Here is a 17863-nt window from a genome sequence, read left to right as displayed (position 1 = left end):
GCTAATAAGTCATTGAACCTTTCCAAATACCTATATAACGATTCTCCCTCCTGTTGAGAAAATGTGCAGATTTGCGTCCTAATAGACGATGTTTTGTGCCTAGGGAAAAACTTGTTCAAAAAGGCAGATGTAAGTTGTTCATATGTTTCTATTGAACCGGAAGCCAAACTATATAGCCACGATTTGGCTTTATCTTTCAGGGAAAAAGGAAATAACCTAAGTTTCAAAGCATCATCATCAAGGTCTCTAATCTTTAGGGTACTACAAATTTCCTCAAAATCCCTAACATGGAAGTATGGGTTTTCATTTTCTTTCCCTAAAAAGATTGGGAGCATCTGTAGGGTCCCAGGCCTAAGTTCATAATTTGCTTCAGTTTCGGCTAACCTGATACAAGAAGGACGAGTAGTCCTAGTTGGGTTCAACAAAGCTTTCAAAGTTGCCATTGCTGGCACTATCGGGATATTTGGGATTCTATGCAATCACAAAACAAGGCTGACTCAACCAAATCAAACCTAATTTTCTAGCAAACAAAAAGCATTATGGCTCCACTTAGATTTTTTCTAGACCAGCTTCTATTCTTTCGAAAAGAAACTCGTTACAATCTGAGCAAACCCCTCTGGAATCAATCCGAGTCAAAGTAAGTTGAATCGAGGCGAGGGAAGCTCAGTGGAGCTTTGATACCCAAGGTCTCACCAGTCACAAGGCGGCGCAGTCACGCATTCAACTCACAGAAACCATCATGAACTTCGAAGTATGCTCAAAAGAGTAACCAATATTTTTCGAACGACTTTCCTATTAAGCTCGTTACCCTATTGGTCTCGTTCTAGTCAAAATTTTAGGCTTAGGTTCGCGTTTGGTTTTGTTTTTCTAAGGCGGGCAAGAAGAGAATGGTGATGAAATCCGAACCTTTATCTTGTATGGCCAGTTATTTCCCTTTACTATGAAATTAAAGCAGCCGTTTTCAAGTCCTCAGCATATATGCAAACGAAGGAATACAGTAAACCCGCTGACAGGGGATTCGTGGGTGTTTCGAAAAACTTACCTCCCGTACCAGACGGGCGAAGAACCGCTGAAGTCGACTCGGGCCACGACTCCTATGTCATGTACGAACCCGAGGGGCCGAGGAGATATCGTAATCACCGTCCTTCGCTGCACACAGTTTTTTATTTAAACCAACCCTTCCTTAGGGTTTAAAAATAATAATGTCCCAGTCCAAAAATATAGTCCAAAAAGTATCCAAAAATAAAAAGAAAAATTACAAAAAATAAAACTCTATTTACAGTTTCTAAAAATAAAACAAAATAACTATATACAAAATCTTATTCTTCACTCCTCTCGGATTCCTCTTTTCTTTCCTTCTTTGGCGATGCTTTCCTTTCATAGCACTTTTTCTTTCCTTGTAGCTTCGCTTGAAATGTGAAAAGAATCAAAAAATACCAAAGGCGTAAAAGATAACAAAAATTCTAAAAGAAAAAAAATAAATCTAAAACCTAAAACCTAATACAAATCCGCGTCGGCGGCGCCAAAATTGATGTAGTTTTGAAAGTGGTAGTAAAGTTCGTTCAACTCGGATTATGTAGACTCGATTTTAGACTCAAATTAAAATAGAAAACTTAAAAACAAATTGTATTCAAGTTTATAAAAAGCACTGAGACTTTGGATTCCACCAATCTCCAATTTTTATGTGATTTAATCTAATCAATATTTATGCAACTCTTTACGTTTAAAGTGATTCTAATATTTTCGCCTAGACAAGTAGATTCTCAAAACAATAGTTGTAAATCGAAAGCATGGACCATCAAAAGATTTAACCTAAGCATGACCCATCAATTGAGAACACAACCACTTAATCAGAATCATATATTCGATTTCAGTTCAGTGCAAATAATCATAAAAGAATTATGAAAATTAAATTAAATAGAATTTACCACATAATAATTGGAAAATGGCTTCCTTCGTCGCCTCCGCAATGGGGTTTAACTCCTCATATTAATCACTTGCTAAAAATATTTGTTTATGGTTCAAAAGTTGATTAAAAGATGAAAAACTATAACTCTGAATGTTTGGAACGGTGTATTGGAGTCGCAAAACGAATGACTAACTGTTACAAAGAAGTTATTGTAGCAGAGTTACAAATTTGAGACGCTGTTCTTATTCTTCAGCAACAGAAATACGGGTTTCCTGCAACTTGATCAATTCGCCTCTGTAGTGTTACAAACTCCTCTACGACTGCTCCAATCACTTCGTTTTCTTCCCTGGGACTTAAACACACCTTTTATACTATTCAAAAACCTAAAAATAGCGATTAATTCTCTCTTTTTATTTTCGTGCAAGTCACGGAAATAATCTTCTCTGCCGACTTGTTTACGCGTTTCTGAGCTTTCCTTTTGATTCTAAACTCTTCTTTAGAAATATATGAATCTTTGGGAAGGTTTATAGCTCTTTAGTCTCTATAGAATTTCCTAAAACAAGTCACACACGTGACTTTCCATATTTTGTTGTTGAGGTAAAAACCCGTCGATTGAGCCCAAGTTAATCGTTTCAAACACCCATATTAGATTCCTAGACCCATAAGGAGTCTATCCTATGAAAATCAGAGGTTTAGTCGACCTCAAACTCTTCCAAATCACGCACAACAAATCTGCCAGAGATGTTTCTCTTTTCCCTCCAATTTCAAAATTCAAAAGGTGAAGGTGACCTCCCCCTAGTAATTAGGTTACCCTTATCCAGGGTGATGGGGTCCGCATAACACTTGTCCCTTGGGTGCCTTTAGTAATTTTTCTGGGATGTTTTCAACACTTTGTCGGGGTTCCTCCGGGGTATTTCTGGGGTGTCTCTGGCATACTTCTGGGGTGCTTCTGGTACGTTATCTACGGAGGTTCAAATGCCACATTTTGAGCCAATTTTGCCGCAAAAGGTTATTTCTCCAAAAACACTTACAAAGACATAAAATAACCAAATAAGTACAAAATCGAGCACTAACAATATATACAATTGGGAAAAATTAGACACATAAATGCGTCTATCAGCTCCATTCTAGGTGAATTAATGAAGTGAAGAAGTATTCATCACTCAAATGGCTTTATCCTTTACAAGATGTCAGACTATTAAAATTAATCTTTTACAATTTTAGCCTTTAAACGAAAATCCACCATCAACAAACCCGAACTTATATTCCCGAAGAACAGCCTAGTATTATCAATCATCTCACAATAATCTAAATCGTATGGTAGCGAAACCAGATATTTTGGAATCACAAACGATGAGACGAAGATGTTTGTGATTTCTTTTTATCTTTCCCTATCGGAGATATAATCTCAAGTCAACCTACAGGGTCTCGAGAAGAAACCTAAGGTTAAAGGAGAATCGACTCTAGCAAAACCAACTAGTATCACACAGGAGGTGTGGGGATTAGTTTTTCCAGTTGCTAGATGTCTCCTTTATATTGTTTTCAAATCAGGGTTTGCAATCCAAGTTACCTTGGTAACAAAGCATTCAATATTCATCGTTAGATGAAAAACATGATTTAACCAAGCTAATATCTTTCAACCGTTAGATCGAAACTTAGCTTGTCACACACAAATGAAATGTATTCATTTAGGTTTGAGTAACCGTACCTAAATGTGTACACTTAGTTGGTTCACAAATAGTTAACCAATGGTTAGCCATATGAGAACTTTCATATTAACCGTATTCATCTTTCTCATAAGTAGTTCAAATGACTCATAAGAACTAGTTGAAAAGTTGTTCAATTGCGTAGGTCTTTATTCATAGACACAATTGAAACAATATTGGTTTGATCCATTTGAATCAATTCATGAACAATATACCCACGGTTTGCAAAGATTGTATTCCTCATACTTTATTTTTTAAGTTCATGAACTACCGATTTGAGAAATAACCAACTTGGGTACGCGTACGGGTATGCGTACCTTAACTACCGGATTTGAGTTTACAAACTCAGCAGAAATTTTAGGTTCGAAAACTTTCGTGGGTACGCGTACGGGTATACGTACCTAAGGTGACTAGTTTACTAGTTTGCAAACTACAAACTCAGCATAAATTTTCGGTTGAGAACTTCCGTTGGTACGTGTACCCAACCTGTCTCCTTCACCAATACCATATGCACACATATGCACACTTGGTTTCCAGCACATGGATTTATACACCAATGTGCGAACACATTATATATTCTTATATCTATAGTTAGTTACGTAATCTCAACTCTACATTTCAATCATTGAAACATTCTTCTATAATGTTATAACAATCGTTATTCACGACTATCGTCATCAAAGCTATTTTCAAGATTGAAACGTCATCATGACTTTCGTCACGGGTAAAGATGAAAGTGGTTAAAGCAAAAGCTTACCAACACATATTTCGAGAAAAGGATAGGCGAGTAAACTCAGCTCAAAATAGCAAATGTGTATGTATGAAAACTATCATACGTATACGACTATTGTCTCAAGAGTAGGAGATATAGTAGACTTTTGAGTGACAGATAAGTTCAAGTCTCCACATACCTTTTTATTCGGATGAAGTTCCACTGGTTCCTCGAGTAGTTCTTCGTCTTCGTAAGATGATCGCCACGGAGTCTGGAGCTCAATTACACTTAACTATCCTAGATCGAGACTTAGTCACAAGTAAACTAGAAATCAAGACATATAGTTTTGATCACTAATATTGAAAATATGCGTGAGATAGCAATGCATGCGAGTTCGACCGAGCAATGCTCTAAAAATCTCCCCCTTTGCCAATTTTAATGACAAAACTATCAATACATATGGATTACAAATTAGATAAAACTTTGTAGCTTCTCCTCCACATGCTTGATCTCCTTGGTGCTTCAACATTACTCGAAAACTTTGTATTTTCCAAGTACTCCCATGATTCCATAGATGTTCAATTCAACATCATAGTTGTTGAAGTTCCGTAGCCATAACAATGGGAAAACAAAAGCTCTCGATCATTGTTATACAGTGTCCTAGTATTATTTCACAGCATCAAAGTTCGTATATCACAACTTCGACAACAATACTATGGTGATATGTATCACTCCCCCTTAGTCAATACTTCGTCTCAACACGAAAACCACTCCCCCTTATATAATGATCCGAAAACCATATGTATTTTTAGTATGAAATACATATTAATTCTCCCCCTTTTTGTCAATAAAATTGGCAAAGGTATGAAAACGGGATCCTAATGAAATTTTCATGGAGGCACTTCAAAACCAAAGAAAAGTACATATCAACTTTGTTTAGATGCAATCATAAAGCCGAAGCTAAATGCATTCATCACGGAGTTTATAAAGATACAAGATAACTCCTCAAATATTCCATAGCCGCACTCCCCACAAATATATGGAAATTAAGCGCAAGTTCAAAAGAAATCTCCCCCATTTGATGTCATTCCCGAAATAACAACAAGAGCGACCTAACTTTTACAAGAAGGATTTCTTTGGACATCAAAAACCATAAGGATATGATTTTGTATCCAAAAATTCTCAATCAAACTAATCGCAAGAGAACCCATGATTAATTTAATCGGAATACACAACCAAATTAATCACAAACGAATCTATGATTTGTTTAGTTGGAAATGCTCACACAAGAAGACTTATGGAGCCGCACAATATATACATAAAATATGGATCAGGGAAGAACAATACTGCGGAATATACAATGATTCATTCTATTTTCCATCACTATTTGCACAATGACATACAATAGACATAATCCTCGTAAAACAAAAGATTTTAACCTATCTTCCATCAATTACTGACATAATATGCTTAACTTTTGTTTGTCAAAAGTTCATCGATCTTGTATCAATACATGCATATGGACATAAACGAGATAACTTTGGACAACGTATGGGAAAATAATAGTTCACGGACGCAAACACACATATCCCATAACATATTTCAATATATAAAACCATAAAGATTAATACTGCAAACATCATCTTCCAAACCAACTTTAGAATTTAAATAAATAAATCTAAAAATACGAAGATGAAAACGTTGGACATAGCTATGTGTACTCACAATAATGGTTATTCCAAACCCTATTTATTCTTCTTAAAGAAAAACAAGAATAAAATTCTCTTAAGAAGTTTCCTAGACATTATAGAGCTTTCTCAGAGCATCTACAGAGAATTCCTTCTCATTATTGAAGAGACTATTGATTATGGGAACATTCAATTCCTCTAGGTCTTCAGAAATGTCAGTTAACTCACTAAGTTCTCTTTTTAGTTCACACAAGGTGTTCTTGGTTAAAGACAACATTTGTTCATAGTGAGGTATCTTTTCCAAAGCGGAAACGATTTGAGATTTTAAATTATTTCTCTTGTTGATAAAATCTTTCACCATGCCTCTAAAATCATTATCATAATGACAAACAGACAAGAGAAAGTTAGAGAAAGAACCTTTTTCATTGATTGTCGACTTCACTTTCTTTACTCTTGAGGAAGAGATTCCTTCACAAAGATACACATTAAATGCTTCAATTGTATCTCTTTTGTGATCCCTCTAGTCATAGGAGCCATGAGACTGTATATTTTGATAAGAAATGAGAAAGAGAAGACACAACAATAACTACGGATTTATGAACACAAAACCCGAGAAGACATTGAATAAGTCTTTCAGGATTTGTTAACCGCCTTCCATCTTCTTAGGAGAATATTTTCTTAACAAATGTAAGAAAAAGATTTACAAAAAACAAAGACTTGAGCCATTTTTGGTGCAAACCTCATATTTCCCAAGATAAAAATGATGATGCAGATGTCACCAGCATTAAGTGGAGACCGAGTGAGTCATATGCTCACACCTCTTATTTTTTTCGTGGCTTATCACTGTTTGTTGTGTAAACAGATCTGGATTTTTTTAAAAGAGCTAGGTTATCCGGACCCAGATTAATTCATTTTCTGCATGTTCTCTTGAAGTTTGGTGATTCTCTTATTGCTCCTTCTGAATCTCCAACAAGTGTTCTGGTCATGCTTCGAATGTCCACAAAAGGAATAAATCAGTGAGGTTTCGTCTCTATGTGGCTCTTCCTGTTTAACACAACAATCAACAATCGTTGTTCCTTGATTAGTTGTAATGGACAACATTGAGCTTTGAGATTTTCTTTTGAACCCTAAACCATTAGTGTTTCCAAAGGATCTCTGACCAAATAACATTGATGCAATTTTTTCAGAACTTCCAGATAACCTTTGCAGGTCATACTTGAGAGTGTTAATCTCTTCTTCCTTTACAGACATGGTTCTGGCGAACTTATCATTAAGACGCTCTATCTCAATATTTTTCGCCTGGAGTGATGATTAAACTCTCTTCAAGGAGGCCTTTAAGTGAAGGTTCTCTTGAATAATTTCTTTATTCAAGAGATCAAGAAACTTTGTGTCATTCTCAAGTTCTGAATCAGAAGTTGAAGAGGAGAGAGAATCTGTAGTAGACTCATCTGAGACATCCAGAGTAGTTTTGTTTTCTATTGAATCATCTGAAGCATTAACTGAAGATGGATATTCATCACATTTATTCTTCCTCTTTATCAAATCCTTGACCTTTCTGATTATCAGTGATTTATCAAGATCAACATGATTGGAGCAACATTCATCAGCCCAAGAAAAGTGAGAGGATACACCTGTTTTGGTCACAGCATTGAGTGCGAACGTTCTGCATGTGTCAAGATCAAGAATTTTTAACTTATCCTATCAGAGTGTTTCTAGAAAGTGCATCAAGGTTATTTCCCTCAACGATGGCATGCTTCTCAGAATCGTATCTAGATGGCAGCGATCTGAGAATTTTCATCACAATGTTCTTTTCAGGAACAGTCTTACCCAATGCAAAAGATGCATTAAAAATTTCAGAAATTTTGTGATTAAACTCATCAAATAAATCTTCATCTGACATACGAAGGTTTTCCCAATCGGAATTAAGGTTTTGAAGCCTAGCTTCCTTTTCACTGGTATTACCTTCGAATACGGTTTCTAAGATATCGCACACATCTTTCGACCTAGTGCAATTTGACACATGGTGCTGAAGATTTGGGTAATAGCGTGTATGATGGCATTCAAACCGTCGGAGTTTTGCTTTGCAGCAAGTATCTCAGCAGCATCATATTCGCCAATATTCTTTGGAACAGTAGAGTTACCTATTGCCACAACGGGAGCATCATATCCATTAACAACATATACTAATGATTAAAAATCACGCGTTTGAAGAAAAGCTCGCATAACAATTTTCCATCATAAGTAATTATAGCTATCGAAGACTGGTGGTACGTTAATAGAGATAACACCTATGTCCATAGAGTCAGATCGCTATAAACACATACTTCTAAGGTCTTTAAACGTGTTTGCCTGCTCTGATACCAATTGAAAATGCGAGGGTACAATAACCTCACCTAATATTTCGATTAACAATATGTATGGACTATCTCTAATATACTTTTAAGAAAATCAACTAGACAGCCAGACTTAATCTTAATAAAAAGTATATCAAGGAGTTAATATCTCAATCTCTCGATTTGATCTTTACTCAAGCAATCTGCGAGTCTTTATCAAATACTAGAGATATAAACTTGGATGGTACCAAAGACCAATATCCAAGGATCAATCAATTTCCAATCAACAACCAAAGGTTGGATTTCACAATTGATCGATACAACACACAACCTGTGATATTTCAATTATATAACAAAATATAATGCAGAATAGAAATAACATAGACACCAGAAGTTTTGTTAACGAGGAAAACGAAAATTCAGAAAAACCCCAGGACCTAGTCCAGATTGAAAACCACACTATATTAAGCTGCTACAGACACTAGCCTACTACAAACTAACTTCGGTCTGGACTGTAGTTGAATCCTAATAAATATCACACTGATTCAAGGTACAATTGCGCTCCATACGTCTCTGATCCCAGCAGGATACTACGCACTTGATTCCCTTAGCTGATCTCACCCGCAACTAAGAGTTGATACGACCCAAAGTCGAAGACTTTAATAAAAAAATCTGTATCACACAGAAAAGTCTATGATAATAGATAAATTTGTCTCCCACAGATAAACCTATGAGTTTTTGTTACGTCTTTTGATAAATCAAGGTGAACAGGAACTAATTGATAACCCGGACTTATATTCCCGAAGAACATCCTAGTATTGTCAATCACCTCACAATAATCTAAATCGTATGGTAGCGAAACTAGATATTGTGGAATCACAAACGATGAGACGAAGATGTTTATGATTTGTTTTTATCTTGCCCTATCGGAGATATAATATAAAGTCAATTATTCAATTGAACTCGTGCGATAGAAAATGGCAAGATCTGATCGCTCAACTATAAGAGAAGTAGTTCCGTCTGGCTTCACAATCCCAATGAAGTCTTTCAATCGTTAACCTACAGGTTCTCGAGAAGAAGCCTAAAGTTAAAGGAGAATCGACTCTAGCAAAACCAACTAGTATCACACAGGAGGTGTTGGGATTAGTTTTTCCAGTTGCTAGATGTCTCCTTTATATTATTTTCAAATCAGGGTTTGCAATCCAAGTTAACTTGGTAATAAAGCATTCAATATTCACCGTTAGATGAATTACCTGACTTAACCAAGTTAATATCTTTCAAACGTTAGATCGAAACTTAGCTTGTCACACACAAATGAGATGTATTCATTTAGGTTTGAGTAACCATACCTAAATGTGTACACTTAGTTGGTCCACAAATAGTTAACCAATGGTTAGCCATATGAGCATTTTTATATTAACCGTATTCATCTTTCTCATAAGTAGTTCAAATGACTCATAAGAACTAGTTGAAGAGTTGTTCAATTGATTAGGTATTTATTCATAGACATAACTGATACAAAAATCGATTTGATCCATTTGAATCAATTCATGAACAATATACCCACGGTTTGCAAAGATTGCATTCCTTATAATTTATGGTTTTAAGTTCATGAAATACCGATTTGAGAAATAACCATCTTGGGTACGCGTACGGGTATGCGTACCTAAGGTGACTGGTTTACTAGTTTGCAAACTACAAACTCAGCAGAAATTTTCGGTTGAAAACTTCCGCTGGTACGTGTACCCAACCTGTCTCCTTCACCAATACCGTATGCACACACTTGCTTTCCGACACATGGATTTATACACTAATGTGCGAACACACTATATATGCTTATATCCATAGTTGGTTACGTAATCTCAACTCTACATTTCAATCATTGGAACATTCTTCTATAATGTTATAACAATCGTTATTCACGACTATCTTCATCAAAGCTATTTTCAAGATTGAAACGTCATCATGACTTTCCTCACGGGTAAAAATGAAAGTGGTTAAAGCAAAAGCTTACCAACACATATTTCGAGAAAAAGATAGGCGAGTAAACTCGGCTCGAAATAGCAAATGTGTATGTATGAAAACCATCATACTTATACGACTATTGTCTCAAGAGTAGGAGATAGAGTAGACTTTTGGGTGATAGATAAGTTCAAGTCTCCAAATACCTTTTTAGTCGGATGAAGTTCCACTGGTTCCTCGAGTAGTTCTTCGTATTCGTAAGATGATCGCCATGGAGTCTGGAGCTCAACTACACTTAACTATCCTAGACCGAGACTTAGTCATAAGTAAACTAGAAATCAAGACATATAGTTTTGATCACTAATATTGACAAACATGCTTGAGATAGCAACGCATGCGAGTTCGACCGAGCATTTCCCTAATAGAAGTGAAGGCCAAAACCCCCAAGCTGTAACCATGAGATGTACATTTATCCAGAAATTTGCTACGTTTACGCAAAACAACATTGGCGATAGCTTGTCCCGTCTTAAAAACATTACCCACACCAGTGGTGAAAGGTGAAACACCAGTGACATCTAAACACACATCCTTCCCATTTTCCCAGCTATAGACAAAGATGTCGGCAGGTCTCAAAGAAGTACCGTCTGATAGAAGGCCTAGAGATCATTCCTAGCATGAACACCAGCCTTATAACATATATCAGCAACCACATCCCGAACAAGATCATCACGATACTTAAGCCCAACTTTGCTGGAATAACGCAAGGCATGACACCGAAAGTTTCCATTTCCCGCTTGCAACAAGAACACAAACCCCCTTTGGGAAAAAGTGGGATGCGGTGTCGATAACACAAAACCGCTCTAAATTGTCTTGGCCTAAGACATTGATGGAGCCCACTTATGGGAACCGCTAAAAGGTTATCTTGAGCTCGTTTGATCATGTTGGATAACCACAAAGTAGAGTGTTTTTTAGTCATGATAAATTGGTTTGGCATTTGCTTCTTCACGGCATCAAAATACAACTTCCGAGGAGTGCATGACCATAAACCTGAATGAAGGACTGTAGAGCTTGCTGGTAAGTTAGACAGTTCTCACAACATGCTGGGTGTAGGCTTCCGAGTATAATCTGCTGCATATCCTTGGTATGGCTCTGAGAGGCTAGAAAAAAATATCTGCTGGTGTCGGACATAGTGTAAATCCCCAAGCCGCCATCTTTGATAGGGAGAATGCGTAGATACAAAGTCCCAAAACCAGCCCCATCTCCCGTCACAAGGTATCTTAAAAATAGCTCAAGCAGATAGTCTAACAGATCAATACCTGGTTGAAGAGCGGAGGGCCTGGTAGTACGCATCATCGTGAAGTATAATTTGATACAAAACACAATTGCGCAACAAAAGAAGTTAATACTGAGTATCCTTAAGCTTCTTGATAGATGTCATCAATTGGATAGTCTTGTTGACCCTACTAAGCACCATTTCACTACAAAATTTTAATCAAGATTAACAGGACCCCGAAAGAGTTACACACCACCCACCCGTCTACCAATGTTGGGGGGAAACATACCTTCTTCGTCAGGTGGCAGGCTAAATGCAATGGGCATTATAATTATAATCTGCTTCTAAAAAATATTTTTAATTGTAATTATTATTTTTGGTGTACTATTTGTTATTTCAAAAGAAAAAGTAAAAAATAGAGGAACAAAATAGAAGTTAGAAACAGAATGATAAGTGTACAATATTTTAAGATAAAAATTTTCTTTATAATAAAATAACAAGGTTAAAATAGAGAATCAATTAAATCTAATTATGTGGGCCCACAACTTTTGTTTTTTCATCTTTTAAAAGCAGTGTTGAGTAGCTTTTAAAAGCAAGCCTAAAATGGAAGTGTTTCTCTCCAAAAGCTCTTTAATTTTTTTTTACCAAACACAATTTTTGATAAAATGTCTATTACAAGTTTGTTACAAAGTACTTTTGATAGAAAAAAGAGCAATCCCAAACGGGGCTTAAGACTGGCTATTATGGAGCTTCCCATCCCCTAAAACAGTACTGTATTCCTCCTCCTACCACTCACGTTTTCTATTGAGTAGGAATCCCTACGGGAAGAAAGTCTAAATGGGCAATGGTTTCCCGTTTTCCAAAAGTGAAAAACGGTTAATCATCGTTCGTTCTTCACCATAAAAACGTTGAGTTGTTAACCAATTCTCCAAAACGGTTAGTCATCAGCCGTTTTGGAGTTGTGTTGGGGAACGGCTAGCCATTGTCCATTCCTTGGCCTTTTTTTATTTACACTCCATTAACGCCTCTTTTCATATTCACATTTTATTAGCCAAACATTGTTAGCACTCTCTTTACACGACTGGGTATACATTTTCGGAGGTCTTTAATCAAAGATTTTGATTTCGAATGTTTGAGTGAACATGTTTAGGGTACAAGGCGCTTTCCTAAAGTTGGATTGACAATCTAGTAAACAGGGTTTTGCAGAAGCCTCATACCAATAACTCGTAGTTTGATCGATATTTGTAACTTTAAGGGAGAATAACTAACTTCATTGAACTCATGTAAGATGCATATATAATTTCATTAATTTTAAAAAACACATAACATAGTACACTGTTTAATATCTGAAGTCTAATCACTACAAAAAATCAGAGAATTTGTAACGTTGAAAAAACGATAGTATCTATATATTGCAACGTCAAAAAAACGTTGGAAATGTGCCGTTATTATTAATGTTACAATATTTTATCAACGGTTTATTTTATTTTTTTACGATAAAATTTTATTAAATAACGGTTTCATTCATTGGAATAAATACACCAATGGTTATCTAGTCAGCACAAGATTTATCTGATGTCATTTTGTTGTAACGGATAGCCGTTATTGTGCAGATCGTAACGGTTGGTCTGTAACAGTTCGGTGTAATAGATACTGTAACGGAAACTTTGTGTGCAACGGTTGACTTATTTCCACCTGGCCTTCCTTGTAACAGATACAACAACGATTTTAATCGTTGTTTAATTTATTGTAACAGATTGGGTTTGACAGATATTGTAACGATTCCCAACCGTGATAACTCAGTGTAACGGCTGTCGTACGGTACGTGTCAATCTATTCTAATGTTTAAAGTAACGGTTTCAAACGTTGATGATTGATTGTAACATTTTGGATATAACAGCTTGCTGTAACAATTCGATTTGTAACAGCTGACTGTAACGTTTGTCGTCTGCCACGTGTCTATCGCTTGTAACATATAGACTAACGTCTTTAAGACGTTCATTGTAACAGTAATGAATTTGCCAGGTGTGCTAATTACTAACAGATATTATAACGTTGATTCGATGTTGGTAAAAAAAATAGTTTTAAAAAAAAAACATTTTTTTTACTGTTATAAATAAGCTCCCATAATTGGACCCTGCACTACAATGCAATCCATTTCGGAAGCTGCAATACAATTAGTTTCTGATGCTGCATTGCAATTCATTTCTGAACCTGCAATACTAAATCTGAAACCCATAATTCAATCTCATTCTGCAGTACATACATTCTCATTCTAGCACAAGGAATTCATTCATTCAATTTTTCTGGAATTCAATCTCATTCCATAATACATACATTCTCATTCTAGCAGCATAAGGAATTCATTCATTCAATTATTCTGGAATACATACTCCTCAATCATTCACATATGTAAAGTATATACGAGTATCATATTTATATTGGAAGAACTGCTTAAGCCTAAAAAATACATGGTTTCCTATATGGTTATAATCAAATGAGAAGGGTTTTGTTTTTCAGCAGTTTCTAAATATAAGCAAGTGTTGTTATGCATTATATATACGTTGGCTGAAAAAAGTTGTTATCCGCCAAAAGAAGTTATCCATTGACATCATAGTAGCCTTAAACAGCTCTTGCCATCAATTCTAGTATCCTTAAAAAACAATAAACGAAACATAAACCAAAATTAGAAACAGATCTCATATGAGAGAAAGATTCATTTAGTAATTTAGGCATTTCGTTTTACATGATTCTGCAAACAATAAAATTAGTGACAATCAAATTGGAAACAATGTTCGCAGGAGAGACAAAGAATCATTCAGTTACATGTGCATTGTCATTCTGGATTTCATACATTTTCATTGTTGAATACCATTCAATCATAATAATTTGAAAATTTACAACCTAAGTATCAAAAGTTTGTATTTATTTGACAGAATTGTAACTGGCAATTCACATACGCGGTTCATATGAAAAAGTATGAAAAGGTTGTGGTAAGAGTTTACCCACCATAAGAATTAGATACGAGAATGTGTTACTTCTCAGTTGTCCTACTTCCACAGCTTCGCAGGACCAACACTGTCTCATATCTTCCAACTTGTATACGTGTCTGGGTATTCTTGCACATCAACAGTTCTAATTATATTTCTCTATCAATGTCCTGCAACGCAAATACAAGGGCAGGGATAAACTTAATTCAAGAATCTTGATCTTGGTTACAAGTTCATCCCTCGCTTGTACAGCTTTGCAAGGCCAGCATGGTCTCACTTGTTCATCATTTGTCCAACTTCAGGTGTTTGCATCAATGAATCCTCAAAAATCAAAGAGAATGGTAGTATATATCAACCAAATTTTTCATTTAGAGAAGACCATAATAACTATAAGTAATGCACATAACTTTAGTGTGGTAAGAGTTTACTCACCAACTGGAATTAAGTGGGTTTCTTGTCAAGCTTGCTGCATCATCAATCTCCATAAGGTAAGAATTATTTGTGCCAATAGAAACAACACATATGCATCGAGTATTCAGAAAATTAACAAGTAATATGTCTCTACAAATACTCGATGCAGTGAGTTGTTTCTTCTGCCATAAAAATGAATATCTTGATCTTTTGTTGTTGTATACCTAACCTGCAACCAAATTTTCATCAATTGAAAGAGACCATAATAATGATAAGTACTGCAAGAAACTCTAATGTGTTAAGAGTTCACTCACCAACTGGAATTAAAGAGGTTACTTGTCCGGTTTGCGCCCTCGATCTCAATAAGGTGAGCTTGATTTGTGCCAACATAAACAACTCACCTACATCAGGTTTACGGAAAATTAAGATATACAGTAATATTTTTTCTCTACGAAAACTCGCTTTGGTAAGTTGTTTGTTCTGGCATAAAAATGAATATATTGTTCTTTCGTTCTTGTATACCTATCCTACAAGACCTGTTCAAGAGCTTGGAATAAAATCATTTGAATCAACTTCATTTATTCCAGCTCTTGAATAGCCTTGCAGGAACATACAATAGTCTCTTATCTTGTTCTTCACTTCAGATGGTACTGTGACACTAACACATCTCCAACTTCAAGTCTTGCGGTCAATGAGTCCTCAAAAAATAAAAGAGAATGGTAGTAAGTGAGTATTTCAGTCAGAATAAAATAATGACAAGGAAAACTAATTATCATATGAGTTTAGTCACCAATGGAATTAGAGAGGACCACGTATTAGTTGTCGAGTTGATAGACGCATTTATGTGTCTATTTTGGTCTCAATAGTATATATTGTTAGTTCTCGATTTTATATTTATTATGGCTTTTTATGATTTTGTAGGTGTTTTTGGAGAAATAAACTTTTACGGCGAAATTAGCTCGAAAAATTGTATTTGGACCCCTGGAAGAAATTACTAAAGGCACCAAAAAAGTTACATATGGCACTTGCAATTTGGGAAGCGGGTCAGGAAAAAGTCATGACCCGGAATAAATCAGCATATGATGCGGTGTTGCTTGAACCATGTGAAAAGAGGAAATATAAAGAAATTAATGAGTATATGTGGCTATATGGATTATCAAAGGTAAGCCACTAGATTGCTCCTTAGGAAGACATGTGCCAACAGTTTAAATTAAATTTTAAGGTTTGGGAGTACAAGCTCCTAAGGTGTACAACAATTGTTTCTTAAGTGACAACCACATGAGAGGAAATAGGCGGACGAGTATATTTTGGCGGCTACAATTTAGTATGTAGAAATTAACATTTACTCCCATTATTACTGGGCTTTGGACGTTCTAGTCCTGTGGTCTCAAGCCTAGTATTAGGAGGTCGAAATTTACCTAATTCTGAACGAGTTGATCCTTTCGCTAACGATTTAGTCCAAAACTGATTTTTTTGAAGACGAAAATGCCCATCATAGAAATGACAAGTTATTCTGGATCCAGTTTCAGTTTCTCCATTCCAATGTCGAGACTCGAGACAACTCTCAAATGGAGGATTTTTTTTTCCTAAAACCTCATTTTCTCGACGTCTGAATGGAAATTCAATACCGAAATATAAATTTGAGAGTCAAATAAACAAATTCTCGTTTCGATTCCACTTAAATAACTTGAATCGTCATCAACGGTAGCTTTCCTTGAAGATTAACTTGAGGGGAAAAGCTGATTTGATTCAAATTTGAACAAGTTGATTCGAATATTTTAACAATCAAAGTGATTTGAAAGATAAGTATAACCTATTCTCATTATTTAATTTAATTTGATGTAAATGTTAATTTATCGATTTCAGGAATTTTTTTGATTTTAAAAACCTAACTACTTCGATTTTAGTTCGTATATCGTATTCAATTTATGAATCAGTATATGAATCCAAATTCTTTACTTACAACATCTTATTATGAGTTTCTTTTTACTAGAAGAATAATTCATTACGATGGTGTGGATGATACTCGTCTAATAAGATTTTTTGTTCCTAGGATTAACTCCACTATTCAGATTGAGGAATACAAAGAAGCGTTTAGGACATCCAACGGTTTGGAAATTATGAGCAAGTATCCTCTGAACAATTTATGAGCAAGAATGAGAAGTTTAGGTCCTACCTTCTCATTAGGCTAGCTTATGATATCAACAACTTGCTCATTTCAGTTGTTGCCTGGACATAGGATCTCATTTCACTTTTCTTTCCTCATAAATCTTCTTAACTTAAGTTTTTATTTTGGAAGCCTCTTATCTCAGGTGTTGCTGTAGGATTGGAAGCACATGTAATTCTGTATCAATTCTTCAAAGAGTGTACAACAAAACGCTTGCATCTTGCGACAAAAACAAGTATTCTGGAGGAGTAAAACGCAGAAGAAGGGAGAAGTAGTTTAATACTAATTCTAAAAGCAAAGAACCACAAAGAGGTACTATTTTTGTATTTTATGGCGATAGCGATTCAGCATTTACAGGTGGTGGTGAAATCATAAGAACTAATTGCTCATATGTTCTCCGCACTTACAGTGTGAAATTTGTGCATCCAAATTTTGTCTTAATTAAGCATTTCATAACCATTTTGTCATCAGAGTATGCCAGGTAGGCCTCCACCAGCAGCATCTATGGAAGTTGGTCAGTTCTTTAATCCCAAGGAAAGGAAGATGGAATTTTAAGTATGTATGGCTTAGGTGTTGATCCTTTCAAACATGCTCATGTATATAAGTGTACATTGTTGTACACATGTGAAAGAAATTACATTTGGTTAACCATTAGTACACTTATAATATATAAGTGTACATTTAAGAGTTATATAAGTGTACACTTATAGAA

This window comes from Papaver somniferum, chromosome 3, assembly GCF_003573695.1.
Source record: "Papaver somniferum cultivar HN1 chromosome 3, ASM357369v1, whole genome shotgun sequence".
Lineage (NCBI taxonomy): Eukaryota > Viridiplantae > Streptophyta > Magnoliopsida > Ranunculales > Papaveraceae > Papaver > Papaver somniferum.
This window is presented reverse-complemented; position numbering follows the sequence as displayed.